The 9,378-nt window shown below is 37.0% G+C and overlaps 1 long non-coding RNA gene across 1 annotated transcript; it reads left to right on the top strand.

Moving 5' to 3' along the window:
- Nucleotides 1-2,202: 2,202 nt before the first annotated feature.
- LOC104232931 (uncharacterized) lies at nt 2,203-9,123 on the top strand. The gene is made up of 4 exons (XR_712491.2): nt 2,203-2,311; nt 2,849-3,040; nt 3,810-3,857; nt 8,877-9,123. It is a non-coding gene; the product is annotated as an uncharacterized lncRNA (long non-coding RNA).
- Nucleotides 9,124-9,378: the final 255 nt, after the last annotated feature.

The following is a 9,378-nucleotide window of genomic DNA, read 5'->3' as shown; positions in this document are numbered from 1 at the left end:
TATACTACACCGGGTCGGATTGGTTGACTCCGTACTGCTATTGTTGAGGGATGTGTCATTTAGTTAGAGTTGATCTCATTCGTATCTGGTATGTTCTAGGTAATACTCTTCTATGCTATGAGGATTTGTGATTTGTTGGTCATATGTACATATGGTGCGAGTCTATTTGGGTCGTGTAGCGGAATTTGAACGAGATGGTTGTTAGGGTGTTGAATGGTTGATTGCGCCTTGGTTATGTTCTTTTCGGGCTATAGTACAAAGTGTTATTCGCTTCTCCATAGTTATGGTTATGCATTTGTGTACTTGGTGTCAAATTTCTTATGGTTGTTGATTTTGAGCATTGGGGCTCAAGGTATTTCATATGGATCGGTGTTTGGATGGGTCACGTATTGCAGCTGAGTTATGATGGGATATGATCCTTTGTGATATATTCGTGTGTTTTGGTTCTACTGTGTGTGATGGGTTCTTAGCATTGCGTTGTGGTGGTACTTGTTGAGCTTGCGCGATGGTTCTCTCATTTGAATCATTTTCCAGTTTTGGGTGCATTTGAATTGTTGCTTATTGGTGTACGGATTGCACGGTTTGTGGCTTTAGGTTGTATTAATGTGGCTTGTCACTAGAATGGTTGTGTTTGATGAGATGATGTCATTGGACCTAGAATAGGTACTATCGGATTTGATTACAGTACGTATGGAGGAATAATATCGGAAGCCAGCTTAGGATTTGGCTTTGGTTCTTGTCGGACGAGAGAGGGCTCTGTGACTTGGTGTTCTGATGAGTGCTTATGAGTTTATGTATGTTTCTTTTATTATCGTCAGTGTACAAGGTTCTAGAGTAAGGTTTTGTTTGATATGAGGTTTGTTACCGATACCGGGTGTGTTTTGGGCAACTACTGTGGTCAAAAGTTATTACTGTGAGCGTCTGAGTTGTGTGGTATATCATATGATTACATCTTGGGTTATGGATATGACTTGATACAGCTTGTTCAGACTTATACCGTGTGTAGGTGTGAGATTCGAATCTTGTAAGGAATTCCAGATGTTGGAAATTGGGTTCCAAGGTTTATGGGCTAAGGTTGAATTAAGGATCTTCAGTTAGGTTGTGTCGTTAGGCTTATATGGATTAGGATGACGTAGGATCACGCTTGGGTATGTGCAAGGTGAGTTACAATGATTTTGATGGCTTTGGAACGACTCTTGGCACATTTGAGGACGAATGTATGTTTAAGTGGAGGAATGTAACGACCCGACCGATCATTTTGAGTATTTACACTTCACTCGGTGGTTTGAGGGCATGAGTAGCTTCGTATGATGCATTATGATTTGTGTGAATCGTCGGTTTTGATTTTCAGGTTATTTGGAATTGATTTGGAAGAATGAATTTCATGTTTGAAGCTTTAAGTTGGAGGCGTTGACCAAGTTTGGCTTTTGTGTATTTGACCCCGGACCGGAGTTTCGATGGTTCCATTAGGTCTCAAACTGTGGTAGAAATCATCGAGAACTCTACGAAATCCATATGCACATAACCAAGCCATCAGAGTTGAATCTCTCTAACTCAACAAAGTCACGCAGGTCGCCAAGCCCAAGAGTATTGCCACAAAACACATGTCTCTCACCACATCATTAGAACCAAAAGAACCGATTAATAACCATTACCATGCTGATCCGATCTACTATCAAACTGTCCTATTTCTCCGAGTTTCTTACGAATTGCCTTCTAGTTAACACCTCTCCTTGTATAAACACATGACTGAATAGTGAATGATATTATCAGAAAAATTCCTAAAATTAGTCTCTATTTCTTCCTACAGTTTGTAGGCACCCTCCATTCTATTATGTTGCGATAAACTTTTCTACCTCTTGTTCGTATATTGAGAAGCACATAAAAGTACAATCTATCTTTTAACAGTATCAATTCATGAATTTCACCTATGCTCAACAATAATCAGTTTAAAACATTATATGCTCTTCGTTGTCATTCAACTAACATTTTATTCATTATCAGTTTTCTTCACATAACAAAGAGTAAATTCAGTCGGAGTCGTACAGTTCTTGTTAACTACTCTCAAGTCTTCAGTGGGACCAACAATTTACTGGTAACACAACGGGTATATTTACAATTTATGAAACTAACGGGGTCTCATTACACTTACTTAGGAACTTTGTGGATCAAGTAAAACTGCACTTTATCACCCTTGAAATCCTAAAATTTCTGAATATGACCTCAATAGAATAATTTGATCACAGTTCTGATCCATAAACCAACTCCAGATTCATTTGCTTCAACCTTTCCTCTTTCTATCTCCACAACTGTAAGTAGTTGCAAGTATTTTTGCATGTTTTATTTAATTTATCTATCAATTAATATATAAATATAGATATGTCACATTTACCTGTTATAATTTTAAGTTTTTGTTAATATGAGTACTTCCATTTTAGGCTTAGAATTTGAAGAACGTAATTTTTCAATCACCATCATAAGATGAGCTTTCTAGGTGTCCGTTGTTTTATTTTTGTTTTGCTCTTAAAAGAATTTTTTTGGATGAAAGGGGCTAAAATATATTGAAATGGATAATAAGGTGATTTCTTCTATCTGCCCAAGTCTTTGATGGGTAGAGTTACCCGGTATCTGTGTTGGTGGGAGGTACCAAGTACCCGGTGGAATAGTATTAGGTGTACACAAGTTCGCTCCAACACCACTGTTATAGAGAAAGAATTCATATAGTTGACACCAACTAATCTGTGATTGAGGCGTAGACTGCTTAGTTTCGTTGTTAGTTTGGTTTTTTTGTTTTGTTTTTGTGCACTGGCTGTGAAATTATGAGGGCTCAATTTTCTGGTTGTGGCAGTGGTTGCAGGAAATAAGAGAGCATTGGAGATTGTTGGTGAGATCCAAGAAACATGGGGTTCGTAGTGACAAGTCTAATTTTCATTGCAATTGGGGTTGTTGCATCTCTGTTTACTAGAATCTGCTGCAGTAGAGGACCATCCACATGCTCTTTTTGTGTCTTAATGTCAATTTCATTTCAGATTTTCTATTGGTAAGTACAAAGATTCTTTGTGATGAGAATGCTTTCTCTTAACTCTTTTTTCTTTATTTGACTTTTACTTTTTATCCATGTAAAGGTGAATCCAGAATCTTAAATTTGTGACTTTGGAGTACCACTGATCCAATAACTTTTTTTGTGTCCGTGAGTGCAGACTTAATATTAATACATATATATATATATATATATATATATATATATATATATATATATGCATACATATATACATACATATATATATATACTTACCAGTATATACATCTCGAGCCAAATGCTGTTACTATGCCTGCACCCTCTGTAGGATTTGTACATTTTGCCTTGTGATGTAAGAATTATATCTTTTGTATCTCCCCCTTCTTTGTAAATATAGATATCTCTGCATCGAAGTACTCAAACAAACTGGCAAATTGGTAGCTGTTTCTGGTTGTGTGTATATTTGTAAGAGCTGAGCTATTTCTTCTTTCATTGCCTTTTGATTACTATCAATTGCAGTTGTATAGTCTCCTTCTCACATTGTTACTCAATAAATAAATAATATTTCTAAGTTCATGATTTAGTTGTTGATGCCAACTAAGCAGATGTGAGATTGCACTACGGCAAAAATACAGCAGTCCACATCTAGAACACTGCTAAGTTTCTCCCTTTAGTGTTCCTGTGTTTCCTCAGCCCTAAAATTCAATAAGATATGTGCTAATTTCTTGTTTGCTAATGTTGAGGGAAACTTCTTTTTGCTTTATCTGATGATTTTACTTTGTTGATGCAGATTGTACCTAACATTGATCATCACGGCGACCGTATGTTGTTGGATGATGTAAGTGTGATCTCTACTTGAACTATTCCGGTTTCAACTGCAAGACAAGATAAGTAATACTCCCCCTATTTCAATTTAGATGACACATTTTTCTTCTTAATCTGTTCCAAAAAAAATAAAATATTTCTATATTTCGAAACAATTTAACTTTAAATTTTTTATTCAACCCACTTTACCCTTAATGAGAAACTTTTATAGCTACACAAATATTATGACCTCCACTAAGATTTTGCCCCTTAAGCTTTTAGCATCACATATATGAAAAGTTTTTTTGTATTCTTAAATTTTGTGCCAAAAAATTACATAATCTAAATTGAAACGCAAAAAGTAGAATTAATTGTCTTGTTTTCCCTTGTTCCCTCTTCTTGTTATTCCGTTGAAATGTGTTTGACTTGAAGATGGCTCGATGCTGACACATCGAGTCTGGTATATTTGGATTTCCTCCTTTAAAATTTTAGGTGCATAAAGTGACTATTTAGTGGAGCAAGGGAATTTCGCTACAGGAAATTCGCTACAGGAAAACTTTTTGAAATTTCGCTACAGGAAAACTAACCGGAAATAGGTTTTACCGGCGATCTTCTTCCACTATTTCTATTTCTTTTCTTTGCAAACGCTGCCTTCCAAAGTAGGAGAATGGGGATGTAAGAAAAAAATTTGTTCAAAAATTGCTGCCAATCTGGTAGAGGTTTTGGATCTGTGGCGACGAGGAATGTCATTGTTTGGATGAATACGTGGTGGGAAGGGCTCTTTTGCTGTGGGTTTTGAGTTATAATGGGGGAAGAGGAGTAACGTGAAGAAGGGAGGGAGATACGGGGGGAGGTTTGGTGGGCGGCAGAACGTAAGAGAAAGAGAAAAAAATACGTCTTTGACCTTTTCTTTCTTTTTCTAATTTGATTTTTTTTGTCTTTTTCTTTTTTACTTATTTTATTCATAAAATTTTTATGTTCACGCTCTTTATACGCATACACGATTTTGTTTAGTTGAGCATTTAAGTTGCCACGCAGATTTTGTTAATGGTCAGAGGGGTTTAAAACATTGACTTTGAGCAACTATAAGTGTTTAAATGAAACTTCTTTAAGTATAGGGACCACAATGACAAACGTAAACAGTTATAAGTATCCGCCAAGCTATTCTTGCCAATCTTTTAAAATATCAATTTTATTTTGCCAACAATCCCCCACCTAATTCAAAATATTTTTAGAAATAAAAGGGTAAAGAATAGAAGAGTAAGACTTGCCGGATTTATGTGGCCCAATGTAATTGATTTGGTATCTTTTGAACTATGAATCAACTTGGACCGATAAAAGTTGACTTACAAAATTACGTGTGAAATATATTATTTTTGTGAACCAATAATTCTTTCTTGTAAGATAGAATCCACCGAAAAAATATATATGAAGAAAATTAATTTGTCAAATCTCGAAAGAGATATGCTTAGGCTATGGTAACCCTACCGATGTGATTGGAGATTCCATAAAATAGGTTCATATATGAAATAACAAGTCAATATTGATATTCAAGCACAAAAAAGGTGACTGCTTAACTGCTATTAATTGAAGGAATAAATTATAATTTTTCATGAATTCATATTCATTAAGGATGATATAGTTAAAACAATACACATCTGATGAATTCACCTATATGAGAATCGAATGGGAACGCTCCTACGGGAATTTTGCCAAGCCTCTACAGCTCTCATGATAACTAGGCACGCTCATCACTTATTCACGCATGGGGTGTTGGGTTTTTAAGCTATATTAAATATTTAAAAGAGGGTGAATGAGAAATGGAGGGAAATGAAATTTTAAGCCCCCCCCCCCCCGACGAAGGGACATTGTCCCATATTGAAAGAGGAAGAGGTTTTTGATGGGTATATAAGTATTTGCTCGTCTTCTAGCTCTTAAAGAGTTGAGAAGAAGGTAAGCCTCGCGCCGTCGTCGTCGTCGCTCGCTCGGCTCGGCATCCGCTTCCGCTTCGGATTCGATTTGGTCAAATGATTGATTGATTAATTTTTTGGACCAAATTTATTTGTTAATAGTAAATATCAACATAAATATTATTAAAAAACTGTTTTAATAATAGAATTGAGGAAGGCTTGTGTATTCCTAGGAAAACTTTCACATGGCTCATGGCTGAAATAGTTTCTTAGAAATAGTTTCTTAGATTGTTGGGATAACAATGAGACAATCAAATATTACTACAATATTATTTATGGGCAGACACACGAATTGGATGGGCATCCACATTGGACCTCACATCAGATACTGGCTGAGTTGATAGTTTTGTATAGGTTCAATATTGAGAAAGAGAAGCAAACGCATTTCACAAGAGTCGGGGGTCCTCCTGGGGCTATAAACTTTAAATAAATGGCTATGGAAAAGGTAAAAAGTGGAAGAGATCTCCAGAATATCATCTAGAATTTGCTTACCCCCAAAATAAGGATGCAAAGAGTAATATAACCTTTCTCATCTTGAAAGAAGGCAAAGATTTGTCGAATTAAAACATTATTCACAAAAGAATATGATCAGTTGATATAAGATTAGACCACGTGTGACGACCCGATAGGTCATCTTATATTTTAGAACCTAATCCTGCGCTTTGAAGCCTTTAATATCTCATTTTAGCCCTCCTCGATTTACTTGCGCAGTCCGGGCGTGTTTCCGGAAAGCTTTTATGTAAAAAAACTAAGAAAATATGAAAATTTTGGCTTAAAATCCATTTGAGTTGACTTCGGTCAACGTTTTGAGCAAACGGACCCGGATTCGTATTTTGACCATCCCAATGGGTCCGTATCGTGATTTGGGATTTGAGCATATGCCCAGAATCGAATTCGGAAGTCCCTAGCACGAGTTATCGGACTTTGTTGAAATTTGAAAGTAAAGACCTAATGAATTTGAAATGTTTGACCAATGGTTGACTTTTTTGATACCGGGTTCGTATTTTAGTTCTGAAATCCGATATAGGTCCAATACTATATTTATGACTTGTTTGTGAAATTTGGTGAGAAACGGAGTTGGTTTGACGTGATTCAGACGTCCGGTTGTAAAAATAGAAGTTTCAAAATTTTCTTGAAAATTTCATTTGATTTGGTGTTCAATTCGTAGTTCTAGGTGTTATTTTAGCAATTTGATTGCGTGAACAAGTTCGTATGATGTTTTTAGACTTGTGTGCACGTTTGGTTTGGAACCCGGAGGGCTCGGGTGAGTTTCGGATAGGCTACGGAGTGAAATTTTGACTTAGAATATTGCTGTTGTGCTTCAGTTTTCGTTGCAGGCTTCAAGCCTCGCAATTGCGAGGTCAAGCTTCGCATTTGCGACCACTGATGGATTCGCATTTGCGAGCTACTCATTGCATTTATGAAGAGTAGTTGGGGACGCCAGAGTTCGCATTTGCGAACAAAACTTCGCATTTGCGAAGTGGGACTGGGTAAGCAGTCATCGCAATTGCGATCAAATAGTCGCAATTGCGAAAGGGTCAGAGTTCGCATTTGCGAACTATTCTTCGCATTTACGAATAAAACAGAGATGGGAAGGACTTTGCATTTGCGATGGTTCCTTCGCATTTACGTGGTTCGCCAGGTCGCAAATGTGACTTCTGCAACTGATCCAAATGGGACTTAGACCGGATTTTTGGTTCATTCTTCAAATTTTCAAAACAAGAAACCCTAGAGGCGATTTTCCAAAGAACCTTTCTTCCCCAAATCATTGCTAAGTTATTCTAAACTAGTTTCTTTCAATCTTTCACTACTTTTCCAAAGATTTCAACCTAAAATCTAAAGTTTTCATGGTGAAAATTGAGGGGTTTTGGGTAGAATTAGGGATTTCTGAAAAATGAGGATTTAGACCTCAAATTAAGGTCGGATTCCAAAATAAATTATATAATCGGGCTCGGGGGTGAATGGGTAATCGGGTTTTGGTCCGAATTTCGGGTTTGGACCAAGCGAGCTCGGGTGTTGACTTTTGTTGACTTTTTCAATAATGACCTAAATTGAATTCTTTGCAATTATGGGTAGTTCCTAAGGCTTAATTCGAATCGTTTGGTTGGTAATTTGCTAGATTCTATTGGTTCGGAGGTTTGTTTGAAAGGCAAAGCGGTGGTTGAGCCTTGAGTTGGTCCTTGGAGCGAGGTAAGTGTCGTGGTTAACCTTGACTTGAGGGAATAGGACTTGTTTGTCTATTTGCTACATGTTTAGATGTTAGGTACTACGCATATATAAGGTGACGAGTACTTATGCGTTGTTGTCGAGTTAAAGCATGCGGGTGGGACTTGATCCCTTGTAAATATTGCTTCTTTGATCATGTTATCCATGTTTAGACTAGTTATTGTTAGATTGATCATTCTTATCATATTTACGGATTTTTGGTAATAATTGAGTATTGATTTCAAAGTTGAAGTTGGTTTTGTGGAACCAAATGTTGAAGGCTTGTTCTTGTTATTCTATCTCCCTGTTGTTAGTTGTTCATTGCTTTATGGTAAGGGAGAGTGTTAATGCACGAAAGGTGATGTCGTGCCATATTGTGAATGTTAATGTACGAAGGGTGATGTCGTGCCATATTGTGAGTGTTAATGCACGAAGGGTGATGCCGTGCCATATTGTAAGTGTTAATGCACGAAGAGTGATGTCGTGCTATGTTATGAGAGTTAATGCATGAAGGGTGATGTCGTGTCATATCTATTGATTTATATTGTGAGGTTGAGAGTAAAAGCATGAAGGGTGATGCAGTACACTTTTTCTTACTGTGTTTAATTATTTTCACCGATCAAAGGCATATTAATTGTCCTAGTTATCATTTCTGTTGAAATTCTCATATCTTGTATCCCCCTTTAGCATGTCCCCCTCCCGATATTACTCGTCTAGCTCTTATTTGTTGTTATTTTATACATTTACTATTATCTGCACAGGTTTAATATGTAGGTGTCTTGTTAGAGTCTCGTCATTACTTCGTCGAGGTTAGGCTTGACAGTTACGAGTACATAGGGTTGGTTGTACTCATACTATACTTTGCACTTCTTGTGCAGATTTTGGGATCGGCCCTAGATGATTGTGAGGTTAGCAGCTGGACTTGCTTGTCGGAGACCCAAGGTAGATCTGCTGGCGTCCGCAGACCCTGGAGTCCCTTCCTAGTTTCTTTATTATACTACTTCCTTTCTTTCAGAACAATTGTATTTTCTTTTAGACTTTGTTTGTAGTAAATCTTAGAAGCTCGTGAATCGTGACACCAAATCCGAATTGGATTAGTTATTATGAGATTTATGTTATTCCGCAGACTCAGTTTTAGCTTCTGTTTAGATTAATTATTTCTGTTATTAAAATTGACTGAAGTTGACTTAAGAATCTTCTAACGTTGGCTTGCCTAGTAAGTGAAATGTTAGGCGCTATCACGGTTCCGAAGGTGGGAATTCGGAATCGTGACACCACATAACCTATTTTTTTCATCAACAAGACGGGAGATCAACCACCTTGCTCCCTATTTTTCACATTGTGAAAAAAGGAACAAGGGAGTACACAGCTTATATAGAC

Source organism: Nicotiana sylvestris, chromosome 5 (genome assembly GCF_000393655.2).
Source record: "Nicotiana sylvestris chromosome 5, ASM39365v2, whole genome shotgun sequence".
Taxonomy (NCBI): Eukaryota; Viridiplantae; Streptophyta; class Magnoliopsida; order Solanales; family Solanaceae; genus Nicotiana; species Nicotiana sylvestris.
Note: the sequence above shows the minus strand (reverse complement) of the source record. Positions and strands in the feature narration are given on the sequence as shown.